Source organism: Typopeltis vanoorti, chromosome 9 (genome assembly GCF_054136105.1).
Source record: "Typopeltis vanoorti isolate ZY-2024b chromosome 9, IOZ_Tvanoo_1.0, whole genome shotgun sequence".
NCBI classification, from domain to species: Eukaryota; Metazoa; Arthropoda; class Arachnida; order Uropygi; family Thelyphonidae; genus Typopeltis; species Typopeltis vanoorti.
The window spans coordinates 96665737-96688414 of NC_143557.1; the positions used below are offsets into that span (position 1 = coordinate 96665737).

Here is a 22678-nt window from a genome sequence, read left to right on the forward strand (position 1 = left end):
TGAAAATTTTCAAATAAATGTATTTTTATTTATATAACTGAAGTTTAACTTTAATAAGAAATTTGTATAAATTAAATAAAATTGTATTACTTAGAAATTTTTTAAAACAATTTATAATATTTATACACCTAAAAAAATCTTATATAACTTAGCTATGTAGTAAAGCGTTTGATAAAGCAAACTAATAAATACTCCTAAAATGTCATCGACATTTACATGGATTTGAGGGGTAGGAAAATAATTTATCAAAATGGACGGATTAAAATCAGTGATAAGGAGTAAGTAAATAATAAATATCAGGAGTGGAGTAAGACAAGGATGTATACTTTCACCACTTTTATTTACTTTATATATATATTGAAAAGGCCATTTAGGAAACTAAAGATAAAATAAATAATGGCATAAAAATAAATGGTGAGCAAGTCATGTGTATGAGATTTGCTGATGACACGGCCCTTGTAGCAGAAAACAGAAGAACGCTAAAAACAATGCTAGAATTACTAAATAATAACCTTGAAAAATATAAAATGAAAATCAACACAGATAAGACTAAATCATTGTTACAGGCAAAATCCCTATCAATACAGAGTATATAAACATCAGCGGGGAACAAATAAAACAAGTGAAAAGCTTTAAATATTTAGGAAGCCTAATAACAGAAGATGGCAGAACAAGAGAAGACATAAGATCAAGAATAAACAATGCAAAAGCTCAATTCTCTAAGATGAAAAGCATTTTAACAGGAAACCTCAACTTATTTTTGAAAAAAAAATTAGTAAAGACATTGATATGGATCATTGCACTGTATGGATGTGAAACATGGATTCTAGCCAGAGAAGATGTAAGAAGATTGGTGGCTTTTGAAATGTGGTGCTGGCGCCGCATGAACAAAATAAAATGGACAGAAAAAAATCAAACCAACAACGAAACAAGAACTCTAATTAAATCGATCAAAATTAGAAGGGATAGGTGGTTTGGACATATACTTCGACATGGTGGACTTATGAAAAGAATAACTGAAGGCAAAATAGAGGGGGAAAGAAGAAGAGGCAGACCAAGGAAAAGCTTTCTTGACCATGTCAAAGACAGCACGGGTTTGAGGAGTTACCAGGAGGTTAAGAAGAAAGCCAATGACAGAGCGGAATGGAGCAGTCCTGGGACTACTGAGCTACCAGTCCCAGGACTGATGATCATGATGTAGCTAAAATCAGTAGAGATATGGTTCTTTGGGGAAGATAGAATCGACTGTGAGATGCGGTGATTAATACCCTTGGAGGGTAATGGATGGCAATGCTGTAGCCAATGAAGTTCTAACTGAGGCTTGGCTATTGCTGTTACCCTCCTGCCATGATCATAGCTTTATATAGCTCAATAACACCTTATCCTTACACGTTCTCTACAGATAACGGGGAAGAAGAAAAGCATTCTTGCTTCGCCATTTTAAGCCAGTCCTTATAAGGATGTGGTTCTTTGGGTGAAAAATCTTGGGTTGGGATACTGTCTACGACGCAGAGATACTTTATCTAATATTTTCAATTGAAAGTGAGTCCACTGGTTTTATACGGAGGTTGCAGAGTTTTGCATTCCACAATCGACCCCCATGAATACACCTATAGACATAAAATACTTGATGGATAAAGAAGGTCACGGGAATTCATAGATTTTCTCCTACATTTGAAAACTTCGTATCTGATTAACTATAATTTTTCCCATGAAAAAAAAAAGTTGTCAAAGATATCAATAATGCTTAGTCGTTATATTATTGTTTACTAATTTGCATTCTATGTGAAATTTTACACCAAAATAATCTATACTTTTTTTACGTTAAAGTTTCCTTGCTGAACAAAATCCACTGAGAAATCATCTTAAGCCTTTATCCATTAAATTTTCCCTACACGGGAAAATCTTTCATTGTAATCATGATAGTCTTCGAGCAAGGTGTACTTTTCCTTAAGTTTAAGAAGCCCTATTAAAATGTTAAGTATGGAAACATTGTTATTGATACTAAGTTTAGGGAAAGTCAATAGAAACGATGCAGTTGGTGGTCAGTAATTTCCACAGTATACATGCAGCACAGGGAAGACGAGATTTGGATAGCAAACACGCAAACAAATACCCACAGCTGTGACCAGATCTCCGTTGCTTTATCGAGTTATCAAAACGAATCGTGTCTGTACGGTGTGAATTACACGATGTTCAAATTTCCTCCTAAACTTCCCCTTTAAACACAGGTGTGTATGGTTATGCATTGGCCGTACATAAGCTCTTCATTGACAGAAACCGAATTACAGATTCCAGAGAGCTTGACTTGTTTAGTGTATGAAATCTGTTAGAGTCAAGATTGTTCCTTCAGTGAGTGTATTGATATAATGGATTTTCTAAGTACAGTAGTTCTCCTCTATTTAGAAAGTACTTGTCCATTGTATACGCAAGGAGTCTGTGGTAATTGGTCGTCCTTGTGAGTTGGTTATAAAGTTTGCTATTAGATAAGGAAATTTTAAGTATTACGTCTAAGATAAATTGTAAAAATCTAAAAAAATGTATTTTTATTTCCATAACTAAAGTGTAACTTTAATAAGAAATTTGTATAAATTAAATAAAATTATATTACTTAGAAATATTTTTAAAAAATATATAATATGTATACATCTAAGAAGATATTATATAACTTAGCTATGAAATTACTCTATGCCCAGAAGCTTACTTTAGGGAAACAAAACCTTGGAAGGTAATGTATAGCAATGCTGTAGCCAATGAAGTTCAAACTAAGGCTCGGCTATTGCTGTTACCCTCCTGCCACGACTAGAGCTTTAATAGCTCAATAACACCTTATCCCTACACTGTCCTCTACAGCTAACGAGGAAGGTGAAAAGCATTCTTGCTTCGCCCCTTTAAGCCAGTTCTTATGAGGACTAAAAGGAATTTACTTCTGGTGTTTTGGAAATGAAATGATATTATTTTATATCCAGGGTGGCAAAAGATGGCAGTGCTGTAGTCAATGAAGTTTAAACTGAGACTCAGCTATTGCCGTTACCCAGCCATGACTAGAGCTTTTTAGCTCAATAACACCCCATCTACACAGATTTTCTCCATTCAGATGAAGAGATAAAGAGTCATCGACTCGGTCCATCTTCCCCCCCCCCCTCCAAGAAAAAAGATTTACTTTTAATTCTTGTTTCTTCTAATTCCTTCTATTTATTTTAGAGTTGCATGTCTTGTCCTGCAGAGGTAAGAACTGAACTAGTTTCTCTCGTGCGCTGAATCTCTTGCTAGTAGACTTTCGAGTCTACAGGATTTTTTTTTTTTTTTTTTGTTGGCAGGACTTGTTCCTATGGGATACACTGTAGTGATTTTAACCACTAATATGCTTTCTTCTTATTTATTATTATTTTTTTAAATATAACAGTTTCAAATTAGTTATGGCTTTCCTTTTGCCTAAGGTAAGAACGTTAGGCTTTGAAATGGGCCTGAGATGAAGAAAAGAATAGTATACAGCTTTATGCGAGGCAGGAGGATCTAGCAATATTTATGATTTCACCTCATATGGTGGGGGAAGATTTCAGATAGTAGTCAAGAATGTTGAGTCGAGAGACAAGTCTTTAAGTGCGCTGTAGCCAAAGTAACTCCAGTCATGATTGAAATCCTCCTTAGAACAATTAAAATAGACAGATTTCGTCTAGAATACGTTGAGAACAGCGACGACATCATTCATAAGATCTTGTGAAATGGGTAACTGTTAAAGACATCAAGAAAGGTAAATTTCTTGATGTCTTTAACATCAAGAAATTTACATTTGTCCATTTCAAAACCTAAACCGGAGTGAAATCTGGAGAGAGAGAGATTAGTCTTACTATGGCAATGAAGAGCCCTCTTCCCAATTTCGTACTAATTGGTTCTGTAAAGGTTATGTTTAGTTATGCAGGTGTCAGGAGACAGCGCTTTAGGTATGACTCCTGTGACCATCTGGGAGAGGAATGCATAAGAGCCAAATGTCGTAACTGCAACGAATCTGGACACTGCAATAGCCATGGCTGAAAATGTCAGCAACAAGATCAACACGTGTCCGAAACGAACAGCTGGAGGGTGATATTGAGCTACTCTCAACTCCCCATCGGCTAATTCAGATAGCACAGAAACAGGGTTTCTGAATTTCCATCAGCTACTAACAACGACAGCTGATTCTGAGGAAGGAAACGAGCAGAATTTATGAAGACGTCGCTTGGAAAAAAAAAGTTACAGTTCAGTTTTACAGTTCGACTTTTTCCGAGACTTCCTCCACAGAAAAGGACACACGGTAGTTGAAGAATCGGCAACAACACCAACATCATCTGCCCAAGAAGGGGGGGGGGAGGAAGGCAGTAGAGTAAATGGAAGTGACAACTAAACGACAGAGAGATTAAGTAGAAGAAGAAAATAAAAAAAATGAAAACGACAACCAGAGAAGACAGAATCTATCTGCGAGGAAGAGCTGTCTCCCCTCGCCACAACTACTACATCGTCTGCCGAAGAAAAGTGATAATTTACAAAACCCACCCATCTCCTCTAATAAGCAAAAGAAAGAAACACCCCTTCAGTTCCGAGTACAATCAAGAGAGGGGGGGGGGAGCAATCATAATTCGCTCCATCTAGGGAACATCTGGTGCAATGGAAAGGCTCCTCGCAACAAGCGACAGGTTCGGCGAACCAGTATTTAACATATTAGACAAGGAAAGTTCGCTCTACCCCCTGAGTCAACGTGGAATGATCCACTCTCTCCGTAACCGATGGATTAACTGCGTCATCATACGCATTTAAGAACTCTATCTCAACTTTAAACATGGGTCTTCATGAAGATGATATAACCCACTTACATCAGACATTAACTGAAATAGTAAAAAAGGGGGGTTGCGATACTAAAATTTTTTAACATGACTAACAATTCCCCTTTTCGCGTTGCCACTCTGAATATCTACGGTTTGTGATCGATCTCCGCACAGCGCGCTGTTTGGAGATGTTTTTCCTACATGAGGTTCGTGTACTATTTCTTCAGGAGATGCATTTTTATCATTTCTGGAACGTTGAAACTTTTACTAGAAGCTTCCCTTTATAAAACTTCTGGTGTTTTGGAGAACGCTGCTCGAGGGGAATGGGAATCCTTGTTCTTAAGCCTATTGTAGGCGGTATTTTGGATGTTCAAAAAGATGTTGCAGGAAATCTAGTCTCTAAAGACTGGATGTTTGTGGGCAGAAAATGGCCCTCATAACAGCCACCAGCGATGTAAGTTCTTTACATCCATAGAACCATATTTTTACGGGGTTCAATATATCATCGCGGTGGGGGTGGGGGGGGTGAGCTGGAACTGGAAATGACAAGGTAGGCGGTAACAACAATTCTGGTACCTGTGGCACTCTAGGAAACCTCAACTGTGCTGTGATAATTTCGACCTCATTGACATCTGGAGGGAACACAATAAAGGCAGAGTCGGTACCACATGGTCACGTTGAAGAGTCTCAACGAAACTCGACCGAGTTTACGTTTCCAGAAACTTAGAGCCACGAGTTGTTATAGTAAGGCATATAACGGTTGGCAGTTCAGTAACAGACCATAAAATGATTTTGTTAACTATCGAACTACCCCAGGTTGACACATCCATATAGAACCTTGGAAATTTCCCAAAAATGTTTAACGAGAATTTTGTGACAAATGGAATTACTCCCACTGGGATTGAGACACATGGGCCACCTTCAAAAACGAGGTAAAACAACTCTTTCAGAACTGTTCGAGAGAAAGGGCCTACACACAAAGGAAGAAAAGTGTACCGAGAACTAGGATGGTACCGTGCAAACCAAAGAAACGGTATTCCCAGTGATTCCCTAATTAAAGACGTGAAATCGAGCTAGAGGCATATCGACGAAAAAAAAAAAAATCCGAGCAACGTTGAACAGATATCCTGCAGCAATTTTCTCATCTTATTCGAGAGCCTATTACGATGAGGCCGGAATGACAGGTGACTTTAACTCCTGGAACATGAGTATGCTTGAACACCTATGTGCACTTCAAAGTAGACTGATAACATCGGAAGAGGTTACTCGGGCTTACAAAGAACTAAAGTTCAGGAAAAAATCCGGCCTAGATGGGCTAATGTTATCTGGAATATCTGATATCTATCTTGAGTTTTATCCTGCCTATTATGGTTTTGATTTTTAACATGTTTTTAGTTATGAATACGTGCCTGCTGACTTTGTTAGGGTACACGATTTTTATCCCCAAAAAAGGGGAGAGAACTGAATAGTGTGGGTAGATGGAGGCCCATTTCCTTAACCAATACGGACAAGGTAGGCGGTAATCACGGGAAATGGGGCACTGAAATTGTGTTTACCAGCACTCGTGTATGGAGTTCCGGATAAATCGATGGGACTCAACCGATTTCTGATAAGAGGTCTTATTTGCCTCGTGAAGAACAAAGAACTTCCACTCGCACTGGTGTCAGTGAATTTGGAAAAACGTTTGATAGTGCAAGGCATAACTTCATGCACTCTATCCTAAAGTGGGTGTGGTTTCATGCGTAAGGGAAATAATCAAAAGCATCTACAATAGAACAACAACATCTGTCGTCATCAATGGGTTCCTCTCTCAACCCATACGTAGAGAGGTTCGGCAAGGCCCTAGTATTAGAACCTTTTTTAAATAAAATTGACGACTCTCACGTAGTGAGAGGAGCAGCGCTGCCCATAGGCTCCAAACAGAGCAAGACCGTCGTCTGTGCTGATTATATTGTTGGAATCCTTCGGGATTCTGATTCCATTTACATTTTCTTCGGCTGAGACAGTTTAGCGTGCTCAGTGATCTTCGCGTAAACCAAGACAAAACGAAAATCAAAACTTTTGGAAAATTCGGTCCTGCCAATCTTCTGTATGGTTTGATCCCATTAACCGGACTATTAACAATATCAGGAATTCCCTTCCTTGCGAGCCCTGTGTTACCAACACAAAAACTGCTCAATTCATGTCGTGATAAACTCACCACTCTTAAACCAAATTATCTGTCTTTCAACGGTAAAACAACAGTCACCAAAACCATCATAATACCAATGCGGTTACACACAATCAACTTAACAAGCATCACCTATACACAAGATAGTTATTTACAGGCAGCTCATCGACTTCTTCTGAAGCCATAGGAAACACGAGGTGCGCAGAACCTTACTTCATCTCTCCCCCCACACACATAACACACACGCAAGGAGGATTTTCCCTGCCTATCTTGAAATATTCCTATTTCACTAACACTGTTCGCACCATAAGGAAAGCATTGGCATCAAATCACCCATATGACATCAAATAATTAAATACTTTATTGGATATTTCCTACCCTGTTTTGGGACCATTAGCCATGCTGGGCAAAGTGTAGAGATGGTGCCAAAGTAGTACTATACAATATGTAAAACACTAAAAAGATTTGTTAAAGATGAGGTTCGGGTGCTTCGGCTTAGTCCAAAGCAGCTCTACTGGAATCTTCTCGATTTCGTTGGTTTTGAGACGCCTGATCAGGATACGAATGAAGAGGTGCACCTGGGGACAACCTTTTAACCAGGGTTTGCCTTGGAGAATCGCTTATGCTGACTCCCAGTAAAACTAGTGAAATGGCAATATCGTCCACGATCTTGCGACTCATTTTGCGAAGTATGCCATGCAATTTAAACTGTGGGGCACCTCTTCTGCCAGTGCAGTGCATTTAACGAAGGCTGGCAAAGTGCTTAGGATTCCGTTGCCCACTTTCTCGAGGTGGTACTATTGCAGTTTCCACCACCAGTGAGAAAAAACAAAAAATTCCTAATTTTTTTGAACAATATTCTAAAATATCACACATGAAAAATACGTACAAACATCTCCTCACTGAAGAAGACAGAATCTGCCATCGAATTAGGAAGTGCTTCTCCGCCTGTCTCCATCGATTCATGGAGCAGGAAAGATACCTCTTGGATGAAGAACGGTTTCGAAGGAGATGGTGTAGGCCACCAATCAGATGTCAGATTACACAGGGGGGGGGGAATTAAAGTGTGCACACATTTGTAACATCATTGTTTTTATGACCTTTTAAACTCACGTTTTGCACGAGGAGTAATTTTTCAAACATTTCAAAAGTTTCAGAATTTAAAAATTTTAAAAATTTATAATTTATAGTTTTGCAGTCAAAACCGACTGCAGAGTTCAACATCGAGGAGATCCTGAGACCGTTTAGGGCGGAATCTCCAGAGACAATGGTCCCCAATTTATTCCATTGTTTTAATATGTTTATTACGTTCTACTACAGGCTTTTATACTTCCTGGACTGATTTTTTATAGTATTTTTAATATTGTTTTTATCTGTTTACTTCTGTTAGGTTTTTAGTGCATTTTTTTCCTTTAATGAGTGAAGGAAAACTGAAGCCTCTTTCTCTCCTGTATCACTATGTCACTCTATCTTTTTTATCATCCTCTCTCTCTCTTTCTCTACTGAATCTCAGCACCACTTTTATTCTCAAAAGTGCGAGTTATTCATCATTGATGAATAACTCGCACTCACAAACAATATATATATATATATATATATATATATATATATATATATATATATATATATATATATATATATATATATATATGTGTGTCCTTCTGTTGCTTCAACGTGAATGCTATGAATTATTTCCTATAACTATTAGCTAGTAATAATTATGATAGGCAGCTATGGTCACAAAGTAGCAGTACTAATATGCGATATGGAACTAATTAATTTACCTCGTTTACAGAAAATATTTAAAATTATTAAGATTGGTGTATATTAAGTGTAAGATAAGCCCTTGAAATATTTTATATATATTTTGTCTTCTATATCTGACGTTTATACTTAATAAAATTTCGAATAAATTAAATCAAATGAATATTACTTGAAATAATTTAAAATTAAATTTATAAAGTTTACACACCTAAAAAATCTTATATAATAGTTATACAATTAGATTATATATGCAGTAGGTAATGTAATTTAATATAACTTATTAGCTCTGACAAAGTGACATCTGTTAACGAACTTCAAAATGAATCCCCAGTTCTGTGTGTGTGTACAGTAACACTACTAATATACTATATCAAGCCGAACATTTTTATCAAATTTATTTCTCATCCACTCATCTTACCGAACCCAATATCGGGTACCTAAGTGTTGTTTCAACAGCTGACAGTACTGGAACATTACAAACTCCAAATGGATTTTACTTATTCGTCCTAAGAGAGAGAGAGAGAGAGAGAGAGAGAGAGTGAGTGAGTGCCCGTACTAACATTCAATACGCTGTCTGTCGATCTTTTAGAATAGCCACTAGGGAAAGTTCGGCAAATAGATGAGTTTCTATATTTGTGAAAGTACTTTTTAGCAAAAATGGAAGTATAAAAAAAGGATGTCATGAATGTGAGAGGGAAAGAAAAACTCGTGATGTATACCGAATGTAGAGGAATATAAGTAAAGCACACACGAATTCATGTATGATTCAGGTTCAACGCGAACGTATTAAATAGAGAAGAGTGACTATAGAAGCAAGAAATCGTGTCGTATGTGAGAATACGGACGTGATTTGGTGAAAAGCTACGAAATAGCTTGTATGTGTGTGTGTGTAAATAAGATAAAATGATGTACGTGGAGTGAGATGAGGTTAACCGAGACAGTTAATAGCTATAAATAAGTTCGTGAAAATATTTATTCTGATTGCAAATTTGGTGAAACTTCTTGTTATAAATCCTTATATATTCCTTCACAAATAATTGATCAATATAATCTTTGATTTTTTATTAAAGGTGTCTATGTTAACTTCTAATAGAAAACGTTAACTTAAGGAATTTGAACTTTTAGCATTAAAATAAAGCAAGATTATTAACTTTACATTCATTTTTTTAAAATTATTTCTAATAATAAATAAAGTTTAGTCATTCTACAAACTTTTTTCTAGGCTATGAGAAAAGCAATAAAATTGTACAAAAACACGCAATTTGTAATACAGTACTTGATGTTTGTAATTCATCTTTGTAGTAAAGCGAATCTTTCATGCATGTAGTCTTTGCTTCTAAATTTAGTCGATGAAGTAGTCCAAAAAGTGGGCTTACATCGAAATAACATCAATCCTATTTGATAAATACGAAACGTTCATTTCGTTCATAACTTGAGAGTAGTTGAGCAAAAAGAGATTAAAAAATCGCAGCAAAGGACTGAATTGGTTTTCTTGGCACTGTGCCACATGCGGAGTAGGGCAGCTGTTAAAACATCCCAGACAGAAGTAAGGAAATGTAATTTTAATTTCTGCTAGTACTTAAAAGCAACGAAAAGAACTTAACTACATCGAGAAGTGGATAACAGCGCAAATTAAATTCATTAGCGAAATAATCTTTTTGAAAAGAGTGCAGGTAGGCCATCTTTTAATAAATACACTGAAGAAATTTAGCTAGATTGAGAAACTGCATGACTAAATCAATATTTCTCTCCTTAAATATTTTACGTAACGTCTATTAGTGCGAAAACTCACCTATAGTATTTATTTTATTTAAAATTTTATATATTTTATAATATAAATATTATAAAACAAATATTATTAGCTTTTCCATTTAGCATGTTGCCACCTACAAGCATTTTTATCGCAATTTGAATAAAATTTCTTGTAAATCAGAAAATTTAATTAAAATTTATTAATATAAAATAAACAACCTATATTCCATCCTAACTTAAGTGTTAGACTTAATAGTCTGACACGGCTAAGTAATTTAGCATCTTAGAAACCTATTTAATACTCTGCTAAGAACAGTTAATAATGAAGGTTCTTCGAGTTCTAGAAGGGATTCGAATCCACCCCAGGTCTTTCTAACCAAACGACCATCGAAACCGACTGACCACGGAAGCTGTATAAAAATAAAGGTAAAAAAATACAGAGGCTCCATCTGAATTAAAGATATATTTTTTATGTGTGGGCTAAGGAGATTTTTCCCAATTATGCAATTATAATAAAACATAATAAATATTACCAATTTTATGGGTGGGCGAAGGATAAAGATATTTTCCCAATGATGCAATTCTGATAAAATATATTATATTACATATAAATATAAATATATAAATAATATAATCAACATTTTCCTCAATTATGCAGTTCTAATAAAATAGATATTTTTCTCCATTATGCAATTCTGACAAAATATTACATATTACATATAAATTATAATAAATAAATAATATAATATATAATATAATCAACATTTTTCCCAATTATGTAGTTCTAATATTTTCTTAATTATGCAATTCTGATAAAATATATTATATTATATTTTTCTCATTATGCAATTCTGAATAATATAATAATAATATAAATAATAAATATTATCAACATAATACGTTAGGAGTAGAATATAATATATTAACTGGATGTGTAATTTTGTCTGGTGTGCGATTCAGTCTTCCATATTTTCAGACTTGCTCATAAAATTGTTAGCTCAATTTTTTTTTTTTTTTTAATAATAATGTTATAAATCGAGATATTTGACTAAAACCACTTTTTTTTACCTTTTTTGATATTTTATTAAATATAGAATTAAATAAATAAATCCATTTCAAGTTTTCGTTATAATACCAAAATTTTATTTAAAAAATTCTACACAAATAAATGAAGTGATTATTTATTATTCTATGTGAAACTGACAGTTTGTATAGAACGTGAACAGTAGCAACAAGTTACTGCGATGTGACTACTCCAGTGATACCTTCGAACTTGTGATTTTTTTTGATAGTTACTTAAATAGATCTGGTGTCCTATTCGAATGTCATTTTAATAAGCAATGGGTTATACGTTTTGATTTGCTTTCAGCTATTCTTGTCATTCCATTAATTTTGCTGTATTAAAGTTTCATTGGTAAAACAATTCAATTAATTTTATTGTCGCTGTTTTAGGAATTCTAATTTATGTTAGAAAATGAATTTAATTAGCTATAAATTTTACTAAAATAAAGGAGGCTAAAAACTCTTAAATCTTCCATATCCATGTATACATATACGTTATTTTACTCGTGTAAGTTCTGAAATATTTGTATTTTATCCTTCGTACTCAAGAATGATCGTGAGTTAAAATAATTATTCACTCTGGGCTAGTTAAGTTTTCAAAATTCTACGATGTTCCTGTAATTACTTCCATTATTTCTTAGTATAATGAATTAAAACCAGACCTGACTACAAACCAAGAACTTATCGGTCCCCCCCCCCTCCATTTTTTCTTCTTTTGTGACCCAGATACCTTCTTTCGATTCCAGGAATTCAATTTTATGCCTATTCTTTCTTCCTTTTCCCATCAACTTTTTTCTTTCTTTCTTCGAAGCTAGCAGTTTATCAATCCGGAAATTTTCTTTACATTATACACTTTTTTGTCGTTTCTTTTTTAAATAATAAAAAGAGATTTATCGCGCCAATCACACAACATGAATTTTTTTTCACTAAAAATACTGTATGTTATTTGTAGTATTCTGCTGTCAAACTGTGAGAAATTGCTTCAATCCCAACTGGACCAAAACGTTTTGTGCCTTTTTAAGTGGTCGATCAGACACAGAATTTATTATTTCTCCTTTGACGAACTTCAAAAGAAAGAAAGTAAAAAAAAAAAAAATTAAAAAAAAAGAATATCGCTATAGACTGCGATAAGACATCTTGCTGCACGGTTTTTTTTCAAATCTGTGCGTAAATGAGAAAAGCAACATCTTTATGTTCTTAGTGTAGTCTATTTAAATATGAAGATTATTATAAAATATACTAGTAAAAGATATTAAAAATTCTATTTTAACTGTTTTTATTTAAATAACAAAATAATATTTTTATTATCTTATTATTATTAGCAGCACCTGTTATTTCTTTTGATATATTCCTATAAATAGGTTATTATTTCGACGGTTGTTAAGTTGGATCGGATTGATTCATTCAATCCAATACCCTTGGAAGGTAATGGATGGCAATGCTGTAGCCAATGAAGTTCTGAGGCTCGGCTATTGCTGTTACCCTCCTGCCATGATCAGAGCTTTATTAGCTCAATAACACCTTATCCCTACACTGTCCTCTACAGATAACGGGGAAGATGAAAAGCATTCTTGCTTCGCCCCTTTAAGCCAGTCCTTATAAGGACTATAAGGTTGTTAAGTTGGAAGTATTCGTGTAAGTTGATTATTCGAAGTGACGATAGTGCTGACTTTAGGCTCAGAAATAAGTTTATTTATAATTTAATGGCGTAGCCATTCTTCTCCTCAGCAGTATTAAGTATTATATATATTATATATATTATTATTATATAAAACAAGAAACATGGACATTATGTATTATATTGTCCATGTTTCTTGTTCAGTTTTTTGTTTGCAAAGAACAGCAGTACGTAATCTCGATGTACGGAAGAGCACTGCTACTGCCTTGCTAAGAAATGAGTAACCTTTGAAGCTTAAAAAAAACAACAACTAAACTTATTATGGCTTCACAAAAGAGAATTTGTAAGTATCGGTAGCTAATAATTAATGTTTAGACTACGTTGATTCTAGAAGTTCACATTGGAAATTCAGCTTCGATGTTCTCATCTTTGTAAATTTTTAATATTAACACCTCTGTCTAGGGTCTGAAATATGGAAATGTATTAGGAAGTGACTTCAGGCGTGTGGATATTCAACTATAGCCGAACGAATTATAGAAAACACGAGTATGCAGCGGACGATCGCAGCTAATTAACTTTCGCCTTTACCTTAGCTGCACGTTTAAATTCTAGGTCATAATCCGTGCGCGAGCCTACGTGCTGGTGGCTGGCACAGAAAAAGAGAGCATCAATAATGCAGTCACTGGCTCATGGAGCGATGAGCTTCGGGCAATATTAGCACAGCGTGGTTTGATTTAGCCAAAGCCATTACTGAACAAGATGACGTACAGCAGTGAATTCAACTCTACCTGTCTACCCTGGCATGTGTGTGTGTTGTCCAGCAGGAGATGAGATGAAATATAAGACATAAACTACAGCTATGGACTAAACCTGGCAAACACACAAAAGAAATTTTACGACACTCATGAAGCACTTTGACAAACAAACAAATTTACTGCTTACACTGAATGCAATATTTAAAAAAATACTTCCAGAGCTTCGCTAGGGTATAATTTGCGTATAACAATGTCAATTGTTGTTCGGTTGATAACAATAAATATATTCACCACAAGAATCCAAAGATATGCATACAAAGTTTGTTTTGATTTCCCGTAATTGATTGATATTTTTATAATGTCTATGTAGTCTTAGGCGGTCTCCGTAGATTAACTGGTTTTGATGGATCGGGACTTTACAAAAAAAGTAATTTGCCAGTTTCACACTGAGTTGGAGATATTTCCCTCCTGGAAACTCGTTTCCCCCCCCCCCCTTCAATCCCCGACTTTCCTGATCCCTTGAATCTACAAACATAGCTATTGAACAAGAAAGATAACTGTTCTGTAATGATTTCCTAATAAATTAGCATTGTTACCCCCCTCTCCCGACCATTAGGCTGTACACACGTATAGCCCTGCATATATGTGTATATTCCAATTCCATTCACATCGATAACATGACATTGTCCATATTGAGCTACAAAGGTTATAATAATAATATATTCTGTATAAAATAAGTTATATCAGTAACAAACTGTGGGACGTCCTTGTGGTTTTCTAACATATAAAAATGTGCTCTTCATTGGTTTATCTATGAAAAAAAAAAACGGACTAGACCTTCTGTGTTTGTGTGTACCACGCTCACTGCTCCTATTTTCCGAAATACAGAGGCTTCTTTTGAAAATGCGACTTATTTGATAATATTTCCCTCTATTTATTCTTCTATGTTTATTTATTTTTATCTATTTATTTCAAAATGGACCTCTATCAGTTTTTGAGATATTTTATTTTATTTATATTTTAAGAATCCTATAGACTCGACATTTACGTTTCTCCTCCTAAGTACTATAAAATATACTATACTAACTACATTTTGTGGAATTGTAGCTAATTTAAAGATATGGTTTACAAAATCTAAGATCAAAATTCATTTTTAAATGAACAAAATCGATAGAGAATCCCTTTATAATATAGAAAATTTTACAGATAAAGAAAAAGGGTGGGGGAAGAGAATAATTTTTTTTTCTTTTAATTAGTCTCTAGAAAAGCTAAATAAAATACCACTTGTTTTTATAATTAATACATTAGATAATAAATATAATGTTTTTATAATTAATACATTAGATAATTAATATAATGTTTTTATAATTAATACATTAGATAATTAATATATGTTAACTATTTATGGATTTTGAGCCTCTGTAGCTCAGTCGGCATAGACTAAGCCCTTTGGTCGGAAATACATGGATTTGATTCCTGTCAGTGACGTGAAGAATCTTTATCTGGTCTCTTTCGACTAAAGGTGAGTTAACCGGTCTTACATGAAGGCTGAGGATTTTTCTTCCGATAATTCGGGTTTTTCATTCCTCAGAACAGGCAAACCGGTCTCGGAAACACACACGGCTACAATCATAAGAATAGTTATGGCAAGGGGAAATCACCTTGCTCATAATTATCTCCTCTGGTTTCAGCTGTAACCCTCTTGTAAGAGGAGGCTTGAATCTATAAATCCTAACCTATTCAGGATAGGTTAGGATTTATAGATTCAAGATAATCTTCATTTAAAGTTTTAGGTTATCGGTTTTTGATTTTAAGTTTTTTTTTTTTTTTTTGAGCTGTTGAAGGCAGCGGCATTTATTATTATTATTATTAGCAATAAAATTAGTTTTCTTCCTATCACGATAAACCTACTTCTATAATACACATTTTTCGGATATAAAGCAATTTTCTAAGGATTAGTTACGCTTCATGGGCAATTCGCAGTTTCTTGCATCGGATCCACTACATACTTTTAATCGTTTAAATCTCGGACTGTAAAGACAAAGTTATCGCATATATCTAACATCAAGTTGTGAATACACGATGCATATCCCACCAGTGATTACGACCTGGCAACTTCTAGGTGCAACATTTAACAACAAGGATAATTCACGTTCTTTGATTTCACGCAGCACATCACCAGAAAACAGCTGCACGCTCTGAAGCTACACTTCTATATGCTTTTGGTCCCCCCCACAATTCTTTCACTTTATCGATTCTGAGTGTTTAATAATTTTAGCATTCATATGTACCCAGTTGCCATGATGCTCAAAGACAATTGCTTATGAAAAGACGTAATGAAAATGATAAAAACCCACATTCATCCAGTAAACAGTTGTTTTTTGTGATTTTTTTCCTCTTAGAAGCGTTGCTAATTGCCCAAACTAAGAAAAAAAAATCTACGAATCTTTTGGCAAATTATTATTCCGTACATCTAAAGATAAGAAAACATATTCATTATTTATGCTATTTTAATAAAAACCAGAATGTTTACAAAGAAGAAGAAATTAAAAAAAAAAAAGAAAAAAACTAGGCGGAGTCTGAAATTTTTTGAAAAGAATAAATCAGAGTGCAAGAAATAATTTTTGTTGAAAAAAGATACGCTGAAGTTGCAGTCGTTATTTTAAATGAAGGAATTAAAACATACAGGTCGAAAAATAAATAGGAATGAAGTTACTTTCTTAAGAAAGCGTATAAAACTAGATGGTTAGAGACTGGTTAAAATACACCAGAAAAATACATTTCACAAACTCATTAGAAACGACATGAATATAAACTCTTTTCTGCGTGGAGCGAGTAGGAAATCTAATATAGACACAATATCACTACGTCTTTTAGCGAATGGAAATTTTGCTCAGAAACTAGAGACAGTCCACAAAATGACTAGCTAGGAAATGGCAGACTACGTCAGATTTCTAATTAAAGCGTCTTCAGGTTGTAGGAAGCAAATGAATTTGTTGTGCACACGAAGGAAAATTCAAAGTAGTATATGTGCAATGTAAACATATAACAATTCAACTTTATATTTATTTAAAAATAATAATATAAAATGGTTGGAAGAGGCTATAGAACTGTGGGATTATGTGGGAAAATGTGAAGAGATAAAACAAATGGCAAAAGAAAATAAGAAAGAAATTAAAATATCAAAGGTTTAAAAAAAAGAAATTGTATTTCATAATCTCATTTTTGTAAAGTAACGTAATTGGTTATTTACAGCAGTTTTATTTTGCTTTTAATTGTTCCAACTATAAATGGTTCAATTGATACTGAAATAGACAGCTTTACAATAGCCATAAAAATCATTAAATGCCAAAATGCGCAGTCGCATTCTTTTAAGTGACGTCATTCATTATCAACAAATCAAATACCGTAGAGACAATTTTGCGTAGATAAAAAAAATAAATAATAAAAAAAAACGTACGAACAGTTACTAGTGATCACTTCCCAAATTGTCTTGCTATTTAAATATTTCACTATAAATAATTCAAGTGATACAGATATGGAAAACTTCACGGACGTTTAATGAAATTTTAAATACCAAAATTTTCATTATATATCTTTCTACCGAAAGTTGAGGAATATCAATACGTACGTAAATTAAAATGGATAAAACGGATTCAAATATGCTTTTATTTGGTTTTACGATATGCATCGAAAACGAGACATATACTAAGCGCAATGAGAAAGAAAATAATTAATAAAATCATTGGGGGAAAAAGAATTTAAATGCTTTCTTTGGAAAGAATTGATGAAAAAGAAAAAAGAAAATCAGAAGTTGAGAAAAAAAAGAATTAGCCTAAGACAAAATTATTTTGTATAAATATTATACAAAACATTTCTATACATAAAATTATAAATTAAAAAATTATTTTTAATAAATTTTAAAATATACAAAAACAAATAAAAATAATGAAATAATTTTAAAACAAACCATATATTTACTAATTTATAGAAACTATAAATAATGATTTATTAGTAAGAAAATAAATGACAAAATACAAAATCAGGCATAAATATACAAACACGAAGGGGAAAAAATTAATGGAAAATAGAAAAAAAGCAAACATGGAAAGAAAATAATGAATTACAAACAAGGTTTTGTTTATCAAAAAATTTCATTGCAATACAGAAAATATAATTAAATATAAAAAAGAATTGTAGTTGCAAAAATCACAAACAATAACTTATTTCTTACAGACCTCTGGGAGTGAAGTGCTTAGTTTTCTTTATCACCACCTATCACCTTCGTTTACTAGCATCTTCAAGTTCCAATCACGTTTCTAAATAATCCTCGAGAAGAAAAAAAAAAACACGTAAGAGACGTTGCATGTTCACGGATTTGCGTGCAACCTGCCCATTTGGTTCTTATGATGGCAGTGGATGTACTGTCGTCAGATAGCCTGGGCTACAAGTTATATAAAATCTGTTATGATGAGGAAAAACTGTCACCTCCCATATGTTTTGCTTGAACGGTGATAGGCGAAAAGGGCGCACTGAAAAACAACTATAGAGAATAGGATTGTTCGTAGGAAAAGCAAAGTGAAAATAATTGAATGTGAATGCCGAGTTGTAGCTGAAATTACTTCGCGTTCTCAGACGCGACAAAGGTCTGCGTGCAGTGACAGGATGAAGAAATCTCCAGTGGACTGGTAAGATGTGAATACGCTGGCAAACTTCACAAACTGGACTTGACACGTGATCAATATCAACACAAAGATGTCAGAGACTTATCACAAAAGTACAGACTTTCATTTAAGCTGCGTGTGTCTTGCTGTAAAGAAGACTTCCCTCTTTCTCAATCTTTCTCTCTCTCTCTCCCTCATTTCTAGAAGGGCGTTCGTCATGATAACGTTGTAAAACACACAAAATAATGTACACCACGTGTACATTATTTTGTGTACACGTGGTGTACATTATTATATACAAAATTAATATATACAAAAGAAGTTATGCGACAGAATATTAAATACAGAGACAAAAAAAGAAATATATACTTTCATGATTATCCAAAGATAATAATTTTCTTAACTTGATACAATATCTAGAAATTGTACTTCGTTATGGCACAAAAGTAAAATATTTTAAGCCTGAAAAATTGTAATAATATCATAAATACCTTACCTGACACGAAAAAAAGCAAACTAAAGCATTTTTAGATATGAATACTTCTCTAGTTTAAATAAAAATTGAAATAGCTTGGGGAAAAGTAAAGGCCATCCAGCTAGTGTTGCTAAATATGTATAGAGAGAATAGACGAAGCAATCTTAGTCAATGGTTAAGACGGTTAAAATGAATAAAATTAAAACTTTTTCAAAATATTTATATATATAAAATTATAAATAAATAAACTATATCTGAAAATCTTATTAAATTTAAAATATATTTAAAATTAAATAAACAATTAAATAAAATTTTTAGAAACCATATATTAATTAAGTTATAGAAATTATAAATAAAAATTTATTAGCAAAATACAGACAGCTAGACTATCAGGCCAGAATCAAAAGTCCTTTTTAGGACTTCCAAGGTAACAAATGGCGATGCTGTAGCCAATGAAGTTTTAACTGAGGCTTGGCTATTGCCGTTACCCAGCCATGACTAGAGCTTTTTAGCTCAACAACACTCCATCCATACAGATTTACTTCATTCAGATGACGGGATAAAGAGTCAAGGACTCAGTCCATCTCCCAGTTCTTTTAAGAACTTAAGATCAGAGCTTTAATTTAATAGGTCAATAACACCTTATCCCTACACTGTCCGTGACAAATAACGGGGAATTTGAAAAGCATTCTTGCTCCCCCCTTTAAGCCAGTCCTTATAAGGACTAAGGAGTGTTGTAAGGACACCATACCCTTGGAGGGTAATGGATGGCAATGCTGTAGCCAATGAATTTCTAACTGAGGCTCGGCTATTGCTGTTACCCTCCTGCCATGATCAGAGCTTTAACAGCTCCATAACACCTTATCCCTACATTGTCCTCTACAGATAACGGGGAAGATTAAAAGCATTCTTACTTCGCCCCTTTAAGCCAGTCCTTATAAGGACTAAGAGTGTTGTAAGGGAACATAACCTAAAGTCCTTTTTAGGACCTCCAGGGTAACAAATGGCAATGCTGTAGACATTAAAGTTTTAACTGAGGCTCGGCTATTGCCGTTACCCAGCCATGACTAGAGCTTTTAGCTCAATAAAACCCCATCCACACAGATTTTCTTCATTCAGATGACGGGATAAAGAGTCAAGAACTCAGTCCATCGCCCAGTTCTTTTAAGAACTTTAAGAGTGTTGTAAGGGAGATTGAGGGGTCAGAAGATACAGAAATGAATCTACCGTGAGATGCGGTGATTCATACCTTGGAGGGTAATGAATGGCAATGCTGTAGCCAATGAAGTTCTAACTGAGGCTCTGCTATTGCTGTTACCCTCCTGCCATGATCAGAGCTTTAATAGCTGAATAACACCCTATCTCCACACTGTCCTGTACAGATAACGGAGAAGATGAAAGCATTCTTGCTTTGCCCCTTCAAGCCAGTCCTTATAAGGACTATAATGAGTGTTGTAATTATCTTAGTTGATCATTCACAAAGTCTGTTTTAAAGTAGTTGACAAACAGCTACATCTTAAATTAAGCAATTTTTTTAAAGAGATTAAAGCATTATTTTATTTCATTGCCGAATTCTATAAAATAAAATTTATTCACACCACTAGCTAAGAATAATAAACATGGCAACAATTTAATGAGGACTGATTTTGAATTTTAGGAGAATTTGAAACATTGTAAAACGAATGTGTTTATTGTGGTGAAAAATCGTTTAATCCAATTCTTTCAAGTAAAATGAAAACATAATAAAGACAAACTAGTAATCGGTGGTGTTTGTTTGTTTGTTTAACTGTAACACTGATTACAGTTACAAAGAGATTTCTGATTGATCTTCGCTACAGCATTGAAAGATGAAAAATTTAGCCTAACGTCTCATTTTCTATGGGACGACAGTCGCATTTGCTTTACCCATCCTAGAACAACTTAGCATTCGAAAGAAATACCAAATATCTTGAGGGTAGTCTGTTATGTTTATATTAGTAAACATACTCCAGGCGACGAAAATTATCGACCAACAGAGTACTTAAATGACTTTCAACGAAGTTTAAGAAGTTAAGATCCCCAGATCTCTACAGATGGATTCTTTAGGGATATCATGAAACCTTCACGAATATCTGCAGAAGCAACGGTAATTTGTGTCTTCAAGTTTCTCTGATTACATTTGTTCCCAGAGTGAAATCCAGTCGGCAAGGAGAGAAGAAATAAAAGATGGAACGTAGAACATTTAAAACAACCGGTTTAGTTTTTTAGAAGATAGTTTTTTTTCTTAAATCAGCAGTAAACAATTTTTTGTGTCTACTTGCACGAGTAAAATTAAAAAAAAAACTCATGAAAACCAAGATTAGATTAATCGTACTAAATATTTCTCTCCCTTTTTTCTTTCTTTTTTTCTCTTATATCACTTGTAATCAGTTGATTAAAAAAAGCAAAAATATATTTTCTTAAATAATACATCTAAAAACGATCCAACAAATAATATTTTTATGCTTGTTTTCCCTTATTGTTGCTTGTTGGAAAGTTCCCTTTTCTTGATTTAATTTTTAGCGTACATTTCTCTGATCTGCACCTCTCAAGTTTTCTTTGCTATACGTAACAAAGCCCACTGTTGAAACCAACATAAGCAAAGTTACAACAATTAAAAAAAACAGCTCGAGCCATCCATGTCATCACGCTACGATATGAGAAAACAAAAGAACATCTTCTGTTTCCTGTCACGTTCTAAAGATCAATATGGAACCTTAGGGATAAAACAGGAAAACAAAACACATTTTGGTAATACGTTTCTTGTGCAAACAGACGTGGTCTTGCACGAGTTCTCGCTGGGAAATGACACAGCAGGACAGTTGCTGATCCATTACAATTATTAGACATCAATAGTTCTCCTTAGACACCCTGAAAGATAAACAGTACGGCATTGCACCAGAGACTGAAGTTGTTTTCGTTTCTTCCCTGAGGATAAATGAAATAAATATCAAATGAATAAATGTGCGGGTCACGCCAGAATGATCTATTTCTTTGCTCCTCCCCGGGGTCAAAGGTCATGGATACTTTAGAATAATACAGATGAAACGTGTCTCAAATCGAACCAACTTGGACGTTATTTCATGGGGGGAAGTTGTCTGCTGTTGATTTTTTTTTTTTTTTTACGTGAAGTAGGCATGGGCAATCGTCATATTTATTATTATTATTATTATTATTATTATTATTATTATTTTCCTAATTTTTTCCCCATCATTTTCTCTTACAGGTGACACTTTTTGTCTTTCTGTAATTATGCTTAATGTCTTATCTGCGTTCGTATATTTGTATTTTTTTTAAAAAAAAAGTTTCCTAAGTCCCTCTAATTCTATTCATTCTATATTCATTTTCTTTGAATGTGTTGTCTAATATGTTTTTCTGGAGAATTTTCGTGGTTCTTTGATATTAATTTAAAATATCTTTTTAATTCCTATTCCTTTGTATGTGCTGCTAGACTATTTTTAATTACTTTTTTGTTATTACACTTAAATGTTTTCCTTTTGTTCTTAATTAATAATTAGAAACTTTTCTTTAATTTGTTCGAAGTCTCTTTTTGTTTGCTAATTTTCTAACTAAGCTTTGAATTTGTTTGTTTCTTAAT

At 33.9% G+C, this 22678-nt stretch overlaps 1 protein-coding gene across 2 annotated transcripts in view; it reads left to right on the plus strand.

Annotated features, from left to right (window-relative positions):
* Nucleotides 1–22678, plus strand: part of LOC150103276 (protein O-mannosyl-transferase Tmtc3-like) — a 267650-nt gene that overhangs the window by 31856 nt on the left and 213116 nt on the right. The window contains exon 1 of one of the 2 annotated variants that reach the window (XM_090397333.1): nucleotides 10383–10409. The exons of the other annotated variant lie outside the window; for it this stretch is intronic. The gene's annotated coding sequence lies outside the window, so the exon portion shown is untranslated. Of the gene's footprint in view, nucleotides 1–10382; nucleotides 10410–22678 lie in introns of those variants that run through there. 2 annotated transcript variants of the gene reach the window in all.